This window comes from Agelaius tricolor, unplaced genomic scaffold (genome assembly GCF_023055355.1).
Source record: "Agelaius tricolor isolate 1412-34295 unplaced genomic scaffold, bAgeTri1.0.p SCAF_5, whole genome shotgun sequence".
Classification (NCBI taxonomy): domain Eukaryota; kingdom Metazoa; phylum Chordata; class Aves; order Passeriformes; family Icteridae; genus Agelaius; species Agelaius tricolor.
This window is the reverse complement of record NW_027269265.1, coordinates 25204170-25216070: the sequence shown is the minus strand read 5'-3', so window position 1 is coordinate 25216070 and position 11901 is coordinate 25204170. Positions and strand designations below refer to the sequence as shown.

The 11901-nt window shown below is 41.5% G+C and overlaps 1 long non-coding RNA gene across 1 annotated transcript; it reads left to right on the top strand.

Annotated features, from left to right (window-relative positions):
* Positions 1–615: 615 nt before the first annotated feature.
* Positions 616–3984, top strand: LOC139590684 (uncharacterized). The gene is made up of 3 exons (XR_011679397.1): positions 616–917; positions 2709–2842; positions 3786–3984. It is a non-coding gene; the product is annotated as an uncharacterized lncRNA (long non-coding RNA).
* The last annotated feature ends 7917 nt before the right edge of the window (positions 3985–11901 follow it).

Below are 11901 nucleotides of genomic sequence, written 5' to 3'. Positions count from 1 at the left end.
AAGCTCATTATAAATGGATTTACACTCAATAAGCCCTGGCTGGTAGTGGGACTTCTTCTCTTGGGGAAAGAGTTCCAGTGGTTAAACTTACAAAGACATCTATTAAAAAACTTGTTCAGACCATTATTTTGAAATGTGTGCATTAAAAAAAAACCCTAGACAATGTCCTTCTACCTGTGAACAAAGCTTTCCAGAATATTTTGCACAGCCAGAGGATAGATGACATTTGTCCAGTGCTAGAGGAGGTTTTGTCATTAATGCTGCTGAGACCAGGATTTTATTAAGTGAGTTTGCCTTTTGCTTTAGGGTGGGGCTGTGGAGTTGATAACTCACACAAGGATGCAGCTCCTGTAAAGGTCTGCAGGCAGCTGTTTTGCAGTCCGTGAGAAACACCAATGCCAGTACAACCAGAAAAGCACCAAAGTGTAATTTACACAATTCCTTTAACTTCTCTTCACTTCTCCAAATTCTGTCTCTGATGAGGCTGCATCTCAGCAGTTCATGCCCAATAGCCAAAATAAAACAGGGAGATAACCCCAATTTTTGCCCACAAGCCTGAAGTGGTTGCAGTGGAATGAGTGCTGCTGAAACATTCACTGCTGAAACATTCACTGCTGAAACACCATCCTTAATGCATCCCATCTCAAATAAAATCACTCAGAATGATTTCCATGGATGTTCTACCTAAAGGGACAGTGACCCAGGGAGAAAAAAGCCTGAGAGTTGAGGAGAAGAAAAACTTCCTTGGATAAATAAGAATCAATGATTTTTTAGAATTTTTTTTTATATTTTTTTTTTTCCCCAGAGCATCCCATTTCTTTTATCAAGCCACCTAGGTAGATTCTTGAATCCACCTCCTGGAAAGGAGGCATAAACCTGCTGCCTGAGCTGTCTTAAGAGCTTGATCAAGCAGTGAGGTAAGTGCCTTTTACTACATGGAAACTAGAAGGTCAGAAGGGGAAAAAGTACTGACAAGATGGTGATTATGAGCATTAATCATAATAATATCAAGGTCTTATATAGCACTTTTCATCAGGAGATTTTAAAGCACCGTAAAAAAGAAATGAGTCTCATTATGTCCATATTTTAGATCTAAAATGTGACCTCTAGTACATTAAGGCTTGTTCTTTGAAGGGTAAAAAAAAGACTTCTAGAATCAACAATACTTATTCTTTGTTAAATTTCTAATCAACACAGTGATTTTTTTTAAATCTACTTTTTCTATGGGCGTGTAAAGGAATTTTAATTGCTTTACTTTAACTTGATATAGAACTAATGAATAAATATAATTTTTATCAGGATGCTGCCATCAGCTGATTAAACATTGACATTTGCAGGAAAAATTCAGAAAATTCTGTTAAGACATTTAATGATGTTGCTGGTTACTGCTTCATTTGCTGGGGATTGGTAACTGAATATCTGCATGTTGCAATGCACAGTAAAATGGACCAGCTTAAACACCTCCAGTCAGGAAGCAATGAATTCAGAAAGTCAGCATTTCCTAGGATTCCTAGGACTGCTGCCAGCTTCTGAGCAGTGGCCCCAGGCCACCTTTCCCCTTGGTTTGTGATGCCCTATGGTATGGAATATCTCTTTGGTCATTTTGGGTCTGCTATCCTGGCTGTGTCTTCTCTCAGTTTCTTGTGTCCCCCCAGCTGACTCACTGCTGGGGAGGTGTGAGAAGCTGAGAAGTCCTTGAGTGAGCATAAACACTGCTTAGCAACAGCCAAAACAGTGTGTTATCAATATAATTTTCATACTAAATCCAAAAAACACAGCACTGTACTACTAGCTACTAGGAAAAAATTAACTCTATCCCATCTGAAACCTGGACAGCAAGGCAAATGGGGCACTGCCATTGTGGTACCTTTTGGTTTGGTTAATAAAATAGCAATACAATAGTTAATGAAATAGCAATACAATAGTTAATAAAATAGGTAAGACTTGCATTACTGAAGAGAGCTGGGGTGTCCTCCAGATGGGTGAGTCAGAAATGACTTAGCTGCAATTCTTACCTTGAAATCTTTTTGTTGCTTAAGTAGCTATGAAAATAAATGCTGAACATTCACGTGAAGTCCTGGAAATTCTGGACTTCAGAGGAAGGTTTGAAGAAAATGCTGATTTCATCAGGAGCACATACCCACAGATTTCATGCTGTTATTCTCCCTCAAGGGCCACAGTTCCATATTCCATGCTGGGAAAGTGTCTCTAAAGAGCCATGAATCACAGCCTGTTACATCAGTGTGACAAAAGAGTGATGTCAGATTTCCTGCTTGAATGTCAATGCACAACACTGAGTGCAGCTCCCTGCTTTAACTGCTGAGGGTGGAAACCTATGGAGACTGGCACTTCCCTACTGAGCCCATCCTCTCTGAGCACTCCTTGAAGGATGACAGATATGGCATCTCTTCTCATCTTACCTGTAGCTCACTCTTTTTACTCTCTTTCAGATGGCAAAATGCTCCTTGACCCACCCCTCTGCTATTCCTTCTGCTCTCATGCTTGTCCCTTGGGAAAGTAATTTCTGAGGACAGATGTTGCTTTCTCCTTTTATTACTATTGCACCTCTTTGCAGAGTCTAATGATACACCACAAGTTACAGTTCATAAGTGGACACATGAAAATATTATAGCTGCATTGTCTCCATGCCATTAACTTAAGCACACCAATATTGACTTTGCCCCCATTTCATTTGTGCTATCTTACAGTGAAACTGTGAGAATTAACAGCTGAGAATATTGAAGAACCACTTTTCCAAGATCCTGGTCATTAGGTCAGAATGTATCTTAATCAGTTTGGTGTGCCTCCCCTTTTCTTTTCTGATCTGAATGGCCATTGCAGGGTAAGTAAGTACTCTGCTTTGTCACTGTTCCAGTACAGCAAATTATGCTCTTGTTATGCATCACATTGCTAATTTTTGTGAATAGATAACATTGATTAAAATCTATTTAGCAAGACACAATTTAAGAATGCAGTAAGCTTATTTTGGAGGGACTTTTTCTTATCCTGATCACCAGATAAAATATGTTAAAGAATATTAATTCTGCTGTGGTGTAATACTTCAACAAGATGTTGAAATCCTACAAAAGTACAGCCATATTTGCAGCAGTGAAATAAAAATCAACATGGGCTCAGAGTATTTGGTTTCAAGACCAGGATATTCACCTTACAGACTGATTTTCTGTTTGCTAAACCCATTTAATTACAGATTTAAAATACTGAAGAAATGTGCAGTACATGTGCATCTCAGGTAACTGGGAAAAAATAGTTTAACATTTTCAAATCTGAAAATAAAAGTCAGGCTCTTTCAGACAAGTAGATTTGGAAATCTCCCTCACATTCCCAAGAAATCCTTCCTGGACCTGGTGAAGACATATTTAACTTGGTGATATATAGGCTGAAGATGTTAAAGGAAGTTATTGAAGCAACTGTAACTAATGCCACAACAGGCTGTAAGCAGAAGAGAAAAAAATAAAATTATTAGTACATGTGTTGGAATTTCTGTTAAAAATTACCTTTTAAATGACTGTAATAGCTAGATAAAATTTGGAAAAGAAAACTCCATGAGAAACTCAGTCTGAGTGTCCTGCAGTGTCCAGCAGTTTTCTACTACTTCTCCCTTTATTTGCCAAATATGCAAATTGACAATAAGTGCTATATTTTCTTCCAAAAGTGTTTTTAAAAATTCCTTTTGAAGAAAAAAAATCAGAAATAACTATATTTCTTCAAAATGTACTGGTGTACTATAAAGATTTTCTGGTCTTTTTCATTCCTGTTCATTTTAGGGTTCCCCATCCCTCTCAGCAGACAACAGACAGGGAAAATGCCTGATTGATTTTGTAATGTTTGGGAAAACCAGGTAGATTGCTCTTCTGTGTGCTGAAGAAATGCAATGCAAGTTTTCACACCACTAAAATCTCCTTCTGACAGTCAATCTTCTTGTTGAGACTGTGCCTGAGTAACAACCCAGTTAATTCACTCCAGTTGATACTACCAGCATTTTACCTTTCTACATCTTCTCTCCAGTTGTAATCAGCTGCTTTGCAGTCATTTGTTTCAAAGTGAAATTGATGTGACATTTTTTTCTTTATTACCATTTATTTATTTGTCATTGTGTGCTGCCATTCCAAATACCAGCGAAATGCATGCCAGGGCCCCAGAGGTATTTTGGTGGTTCTTCAGAAGAGGAAAGATGATGGTAGGCATTGGAAAATATTTTATTGTAAGCCTTACTAAAAACATCTGCAAACTAAACCAAATAACAGAAGCCTACTGTATTGCACAGCTGACCATATGAATATGGTGAAAATGTGAATAAAATTGTTTTGAAAACTCCAGTTCACAGAAGGAATGTAATGTAGTTTAGAAATTCTCAGGGAAAAACTGTAGAGGGTTTCTCCATACTCCAGCTGCACTGAGAAACATTGTGTGGTGAAGGGGTGAAAGCAGAGCAGGCAGCCCAACCATAACAGAGATATTTTGTCACATAAAAACAAAAGCATTACACTGCTATATTTAAAGGGTTATATGGAGGATCAAGACATCCCATCATTGGTTCTGTGTAAGAATGGAATAGAACCTGAAATAGAAAGCAGTCTTATATGTGGAGGACTTGTCAAGTTTGTTTCTGTGTTATTCAGTCAATTTTTGCTGTCATTCTCCAGCAAAGCTCTTGAATCCATTCAACCTCTAATAGCATGAGAGACTCTTTATTCACTGAGGAGGTGTTGATTAATCAAATTATGCAAGGAGTTGTCTGAATTTTCTTCTTAGAATTCAAATACTCCAATGCAATTATTCTGTGAAAAATTTGCCCATTTTCATTGGCACTGATCACTGCTGTGGCTGATGTGCTCTGATAAAGTCCAGTGTTTCTGGGAATAGACTTGGGTCTAAAGTACCAGCTTTTCTAATGGTCAATAAGGACTTGAAATCTCATAGTCCTCACACCAAGATTTTTTTGAGAATTATCAGACTATCAGTAGCAGTCTAGGAAAAACGCTAGCCAAAAATGGGGAATTTCCACTCCATAAGCAATTCAGATGTTTTGAAATTTGTTTTTGTATCTAACACTCTAATACTGAACAAAAAATGGCGGTTGTTTCTTTTGGATTAAATATTACTCTATATATTTCCAAAGTTTTCAAGTGTTCTTGCTCTGTATACCTTGACTGGCTGTGCTGCTCACAGAGCTGGGCTTCACTGGACATCTCCAGAGAAATGCATCCCAGCTGGTTGGAAGTCCCCTCCCTCTCTGAAGGGATGCAGGGGCTACAAGCAAGTGCCCATCCTTCCTGTGGAGCACAGTGGTAACTGAGACAGAGCCATAGATGCCTATTTGATGTGAAACACAATGTTTGTTTACGAAGAAACAAAAAAAGAACCTGTATATTTTGACTGGAACCAGCCTGAGCCTCAGAGAAATCCCTTCCAGTGGAAAACTAAGAATGACAACAGGATTGAAGCAATTAGGCTAATTCCAGTTCTGCAAAACAGATGTTTTCAAAGAGAATAGTTCATACAGGGAAAGGTCTGGGCAGATCTTCTCTGCTGTTCTAATGACATGACATATCTAAACTTTTTATAAGAATGGAATGTTTTCCCCAAAAACTGGTGGGTTTTTTGTTCTATAGAAAGTCCCATAGTCCTGAGAGGTGAAAAGCAACAGAGAACAGTAAAATAGAAACCAAGGAGAATCGGAGATTAACATTTTATGATAAGTTTATACACAATGCAGGTATATGCAGAGAACACCCAAATACACTAGAAACAGAATGAATCTCTTCCTTTAAAGTTTAAACAAAAGGCCAAGAATCCAATTGGACTTTGTCTCAGGCAAAACTGACACTATAGCTCTCTATAATAGTAAGTAATTTGAATGTATGCATACATCTCTCTCTCTCTCTCTCTCTCAATATATCTCCAAATACACTAAGTAACATTTAGAAGATGGAAAGAGAGAGAGACTGCAAACATACATATGAAGAGTTTGCCTGCTATAGGTGGAATTTAAAGTTATATTTGTTTGACTTGGTAAATGTGATCTTTCTCTTTAAGTTCATCCTTAAATTTTAAAGCATAATTTGTTTTGATTGAATTTCTAATGTTAATTAGTGAGGCTTGCACTGTTAAAGACATCAAGAACATATAATTATGTTCCTTATAATTATACCATAATTGTTTTAGTACGTTAAATGATCTAATAGATTTTTTCCTGTTTCAACAGCAGCATTACTACCATCTCTGTTTTATGAGATAACTGGCAAGCATTCAGTAGGTGCTTTCAAGCATTTCAAGTAAAGTTTTTATGGGTATTCATCTACTAATGAAATATTCATGCATTATATTTTTCTCCGTGACAAGTGACTTTCACTGAAGCGCCTAATGCTTGGTTTGCTTAGACAGATATAACATTCAATCAAACTAATGGAAACTGTGGAGTACTGTTATACTGGTTATTACTAAATCAAATTCTCTTGATAAATATTGAGTCTCTGATGTTAAAAAGCATTTCTAGCATGATGCATGGATAGTAAAGCAATAATCTGGCCCCTTGTTAAAAATGTTAATATTACAGCTGTCATCATTTAACAATTAACATGATTTCCCAAGTGAAGCAATGCCTCAATCTTAGAGTATTAAAAAATACAATCTGTATGTTGTTTGAGACTTTCCATCTTGTGCATGCATTCACTCCCAATGCAGAACACTTGGACAAGTTTATATTACCAGCAAAATATGTATACATTCTCTGCTTAAAATTTTCTATTTCCTTCAAGTATCATTACTTTCACCCACATCAATATGAAGAAATCAATTTTGGTAATTCATAGGCAGGATGCTAATGATCCTGTTACAAAACAGTTGGTAAAGGCCTTTAGAGAATTGTCTGGGCATACTGATGTTGTTTTTCCTATTTGCTGCCTGGTTGCTAAATCTCGTTAAATGAATCTAAAATAAATAAAATGTTTTCCCACAATACTTTTCCACATGTGTTCTTTTGACAATTTTTGCAAGAAACACAGGGTACAAATGTGAAGTGGTTGACAAAGCAATGAATGAAATGGGCTTCATGCTAGGTTTTTAATTTATTAAATAAAGTTCAGAGGTCAATATTATGCTTAACTGCAGCAATTCTGCATATATAGGGAAGTTGTGACTCCATCAACTTAATATATTGTAGTAAACCCCATGGACCTGGGTAAGGCCCCGTGGAGGATTGAACAATAGGAACTGCTGAGACAGCAACATAAGTTCCTGTCTCTCTGACCCCCACCCCATAGCTTATCTCTGTAACCCTATAGGCCATGTTACTTAACCCTTACTATTAGTCAAGTTTGGATTCCCCTTAACCCTATCAAAAGAGGCTGTTTTAGCCCATTTGACAGAAGAAGAGCTGTCTCTGGGACCCTTGACAGACTCCCCAATAAACATCGCTGTGGAACGCCAGGACCTCTCCTTCTCCTCTCTCGCCGTCTGCTGCAGCCTCAGCCAAGGGCTCCCTACCTAGCAAGCAAGAGCTGAGATCCTAAGAGAGCTTGCAATCACTAAAGAGCTGCCAATCACCAAGCTTGCTAGAGGGTGGCCTGCGGCGATGGCCACGAGCTAGCCCAGCTTTCGGGCTCCCTGTCTCCCTGAGGACTGGGCTCCTGGGCTATCTTGCACTGCTTGGTAATAAGGCCAGAATAGAGGCTCTATTATAATATATCCCTAGTCAACATGACCCACAGAGGAGGAGACCACAAAGATGATCAGAAGGATTGAGCAACTCTCAAGAGGTGCTGAAGAGAGGCTGAGACAGTTGGGTTTGTTCAGCCAGAGTAGAGAAGGCTCCATGGAGATCTTATAGCAGCCTCCCTGGACCCCTCCCAGAGAGCAGGAGAGAGACTTTTTCCAAGGACACACAGTGATTGGACAAGAGCATAATGGCTTTAAACCAAAAGAGGGTAGATTTAGATTAGATATTAGGAACTGGATATAAGATGCTAGAACAGGTCACCCAGAGAACCCCATCCCCATAAGTGCTCAAGGCCAGCTTGGATGGGGCCCTGGGCAGCCTGGTTTAGTGGCAGGTGTCCCTGCCCATGGCTGGGGTGTTGGAACTTGGTGATCTCCTAGGGCCCTTCCAACTGAAATCACTCTATGATTCTGTGAACTCTAGGTTGATCACTTTTTAGATGCCACTGTGCTGGCTTCCTCCAGGGATCAGAAGGGACTCTGTCATACAGAGCCAGCTCATGGAGGAAAATGCCAAAGGAATGCTGGGAAAGAAGATGATGATTAGTGACGAATTAAAGGAGTCATCAAACATGCAAAAATATCTCACCAAATATTTCACCCATTCTAAGGCATCCAGAAAACAGACACTGAAAGTCACACCCTCTATAAATGTGTACAATTCACACGTCCTGGTAAAAAAAAATTGTCCTCTTTCATCCCACACCACAAAGGCACACGATTGTCTGCTTTCACAAAAGAGTTTATAATACATGGATGTTGTGCATATGCAATGCACAATATTCTGGGATCAGGTAACTCTTACTTGAAGGTAAAAATTAGATGCAGATGCATTCTGAGCTCTGTATGAAAGAGTTTGGAAAACTGCCTAAATCTAAGCTAACCTACAAGTCTTCAACATGTAGCGGCATCCTTTGTCACCCTGCAGGTGTTGAAACTGTGGAAAGGTGTCAACACCAGGAGGACTGAAGCCTGTTCCTTCTTGTGGACCTGATTCTGGAGCTTTATATTGAAATATTTGATTTAAAATAGTACTATACATTATTCAGGGATCAGCTAAATTATTCTTTTGACATTGCTGATTTGTTTGCTTTTTTTTTTACATTGAAATTTAGAGGGGCAAAGCATGGTGCTTGGAAAATTAGGAAATGTGTATAAAATTACAGAGCAGTAACTCCGTAGGGAAAATGTTTACTCTGCAGGCTTTTCTCTTTAAAACACAACTGCTTTAAAGCATTGCATTAAATTCTAATGTGTGTGTATTTAAAGAATGTACAATATATGGGAGAAAAAGACATGAAGTGCATAAGGTGGGGCTGCTGTGGCTAAGCACTACTTCTAGCAGAACACTACAGCAGTGCCATGAAATCCTACGTAAGTGGTCAGAACATAAGTAAGAGCTGCCTGTGGGTAGTCCCAACCTATTCACAAGCCCTTTTGAACCATTTTCCTACTTTTTTAAATACTGTTTTTGGCAAACATTTGATACTTGAAATACAAAATGCATGAGTCACCTACTGAGATGGGCACAGTATGTGGTTCATTGAATTTAGCTAAATTGTGAGTAATCTATCAATAGTCCTCATAGTGAACATACTTGTAATAATTTCACACATTACAAACAAGAGTAGGTATGATTTTTCAAGATTTTTTTCCAAGCATTTTTCACTGTAAGTTTTTACTTTTTTTACTATGCTCCATTTATTGTTGTGGAAAATTGCTAACTTTTTAGTGATGGAGGATAAAAAGAAAAGGTAGCTTATTGCTCATCAGTTTAAACAACAAAGAACCAGAGAAGCAAAACCTGACATATTACAAAATACTGTCTTACAAAGCAAAGTCCTCAACAAGAGATTGACTGAATACAGATTCTTATACAGCTATTGAGATTTATTCTTCTGCCAGCATACCGATTTCTCTTGAGATAAGTAATTTTAAAATTCAGAGGCAGTAGTTCTGAAGGAGAGAGCTGCAAATTACTACAGATTCTGACTCGCCAAGAGCATGGTCAGTTTCTGTGTGTTTTTTTGGGTTTGGGGTTTTTTGTGTGTGTGCAGGTTTGCAGGAGGAAAGAGGAAAATTTGTAAGTAGACCAAAAAAAAAAAAAAAGAAAAGGTGAAAAGTATGTGCATATAAAATAGCACCATAAGTGAGGTTTGTTGGATACAGAGAATAGCATCTTTTTGCTGCAGAGAAACATGAACATCCAGGCATAAAATCTTTGAGGAGCTTTTTAAAAAAATTCCTTAGAGGAACAGGAATTCGGCATCCCTATGATGAAAATGAGGGGGTGGCCAGTCCCCAAATACTTCACTTAAGCTCCAGCCTCTGATAAGAATCTTTCCCCGAATGTTTTTCATGAGTGTGAATGATTATACGCGCATTTAAATTTGCCCCTGAAGTAGTTATTTCAGTAGCTGAGAGCTGCAAGCCGTGAACTCCCGTGCTCGCAGAACCCGGTCCCTGCTCGGCTCTCTCCTCTTGCGCCCTGTGTTTTACTCTGGGAAGACCAGCGGGCCCTGGGAACTTCCCGTGCGCGACCCTGACGATGGAATAATGGTCTATTATGACAAACTGCTATCTTGTGACTAAATCCCTTCGAAATTACACTTTCCATGAAAAAAAAAAAGGTAATAATTAAAAAATAGACTTCTCCCCTGCCTTAGCCCTGGCATTTCCGGCGACGCGCTGCCGAGTCACCTTTAGCACCTTTCCTACTCTTTTGGCCCGCGAGGTGCCGGGCGCCTCAAAGGCGGTGCTGCTGGCGGAGCCGGGGCCGCGCGGCTGCCCGGGGCTCCCCAGCTTCCATGGGCTGCCCGGGGCTCCCCAGCTTCCATGGGCTGCCCGGGGCTTCCCAGCTTCCATGGGCTGCCCGGGGCTCCCCAGCTTCCATGGGCTGCCCGGGGCTCCCCAGCTTCCATGGGCTGCCCGGGGCTTCCCGGGGCTCTCCAGCCTCCCGGGGCCGCCCGGCTGCCGGTGTTCTGAGGCGGAGGGACAGGAGCCCCGGCGGCGCCACTCGCCGCTCCCGCCAGATGGCGCCCTTGCACAAGGGACACGGCGGCGCGGGGCGCGGCGGCGGGAGCGGAGCGGGCGGCAAGAACGGGTGTCCCCCGGAGGGAGCGGAACGGGTGTCCCCCGGAGGGAGCGGAACGGGTGTCCCCCGGAGGGATCGGAACGGGTGTCCCTCGGAGGGAGCGGAACGGGTGTCCCCCGGAGGGATCGGAACGGGTGTCCCTCGGAGGGAGCGGAACGGGTGTCCCCCGGAGGGATCGGAACGGGTGTCCCTCGGAGGGATCGGAACGCGTGTCCCTCGGAGGGATCGGAACGGGTGTCCCCCGGAGGGAGCGGAACGGGTGTCCCCCGGAGGGAGCGGAACGGGTGTCCCTCGGAGGGAGCGGGAGTTCCCGCCGCTGCCAGGTGGGGTGGCGGTGCGTATCCAAGCCGGCAGCAGCGAATGGACCCGCCGTTTCCCTTCCGCGGCTTTAGCATCTCCTAAACTCTGCGCCTCCGCCTTTGGCCGCGGCACCGCCGGGCTCTGCGCCGCGGCCGTACGGGGCTCGCTGCTCGTCCGGCATCCGCCGCCCGGCACTCGGCTTTCCCTTCCCAAAGTACGGAATACTTGTCAGCGTGGCTGTGGTACATCAATGGGAAATGTAGGACCGGGAGGTGTGTGAGGTGTGCTCACCGGGCGATACCTCTACACACACCCCGTGTCCCGGTGCTCATCTGGTACTTCTTGTTCAACAAGTTCCATGAAAATAAAATCTTGTAGTGGCTGTTAAAGATACCATTATCTATTGGTGAAATTTCCTGCCCAGAATATTACTACTGAATTGCTAGTTCTTTGTATGCTTTCTCTTTACAAGTTCTGGTTATGAGTCAAATAAATCACAAGTTGTTTGGTGTTTTGTGGGGGTTTTGGTTTTGGCTTTGTTTCTTTTATGAATGAACAACTACTTGACATGTATGTACACATAAATATCTGTGCAATCCAATGACAGAGAAGCAAATGTGGCTATTCCTGCTTGTCCACCAGCCACCAGCCTCAGAACCAGAATGTAGTGTGAGTAGGTGGAAGAAAAGTAACATGAACTTTCCCCCCCTTGATTTTATTTAGCCTATTCTTTGACTATCCTCATGAGTCATGCATTTTTTGGGCACAAA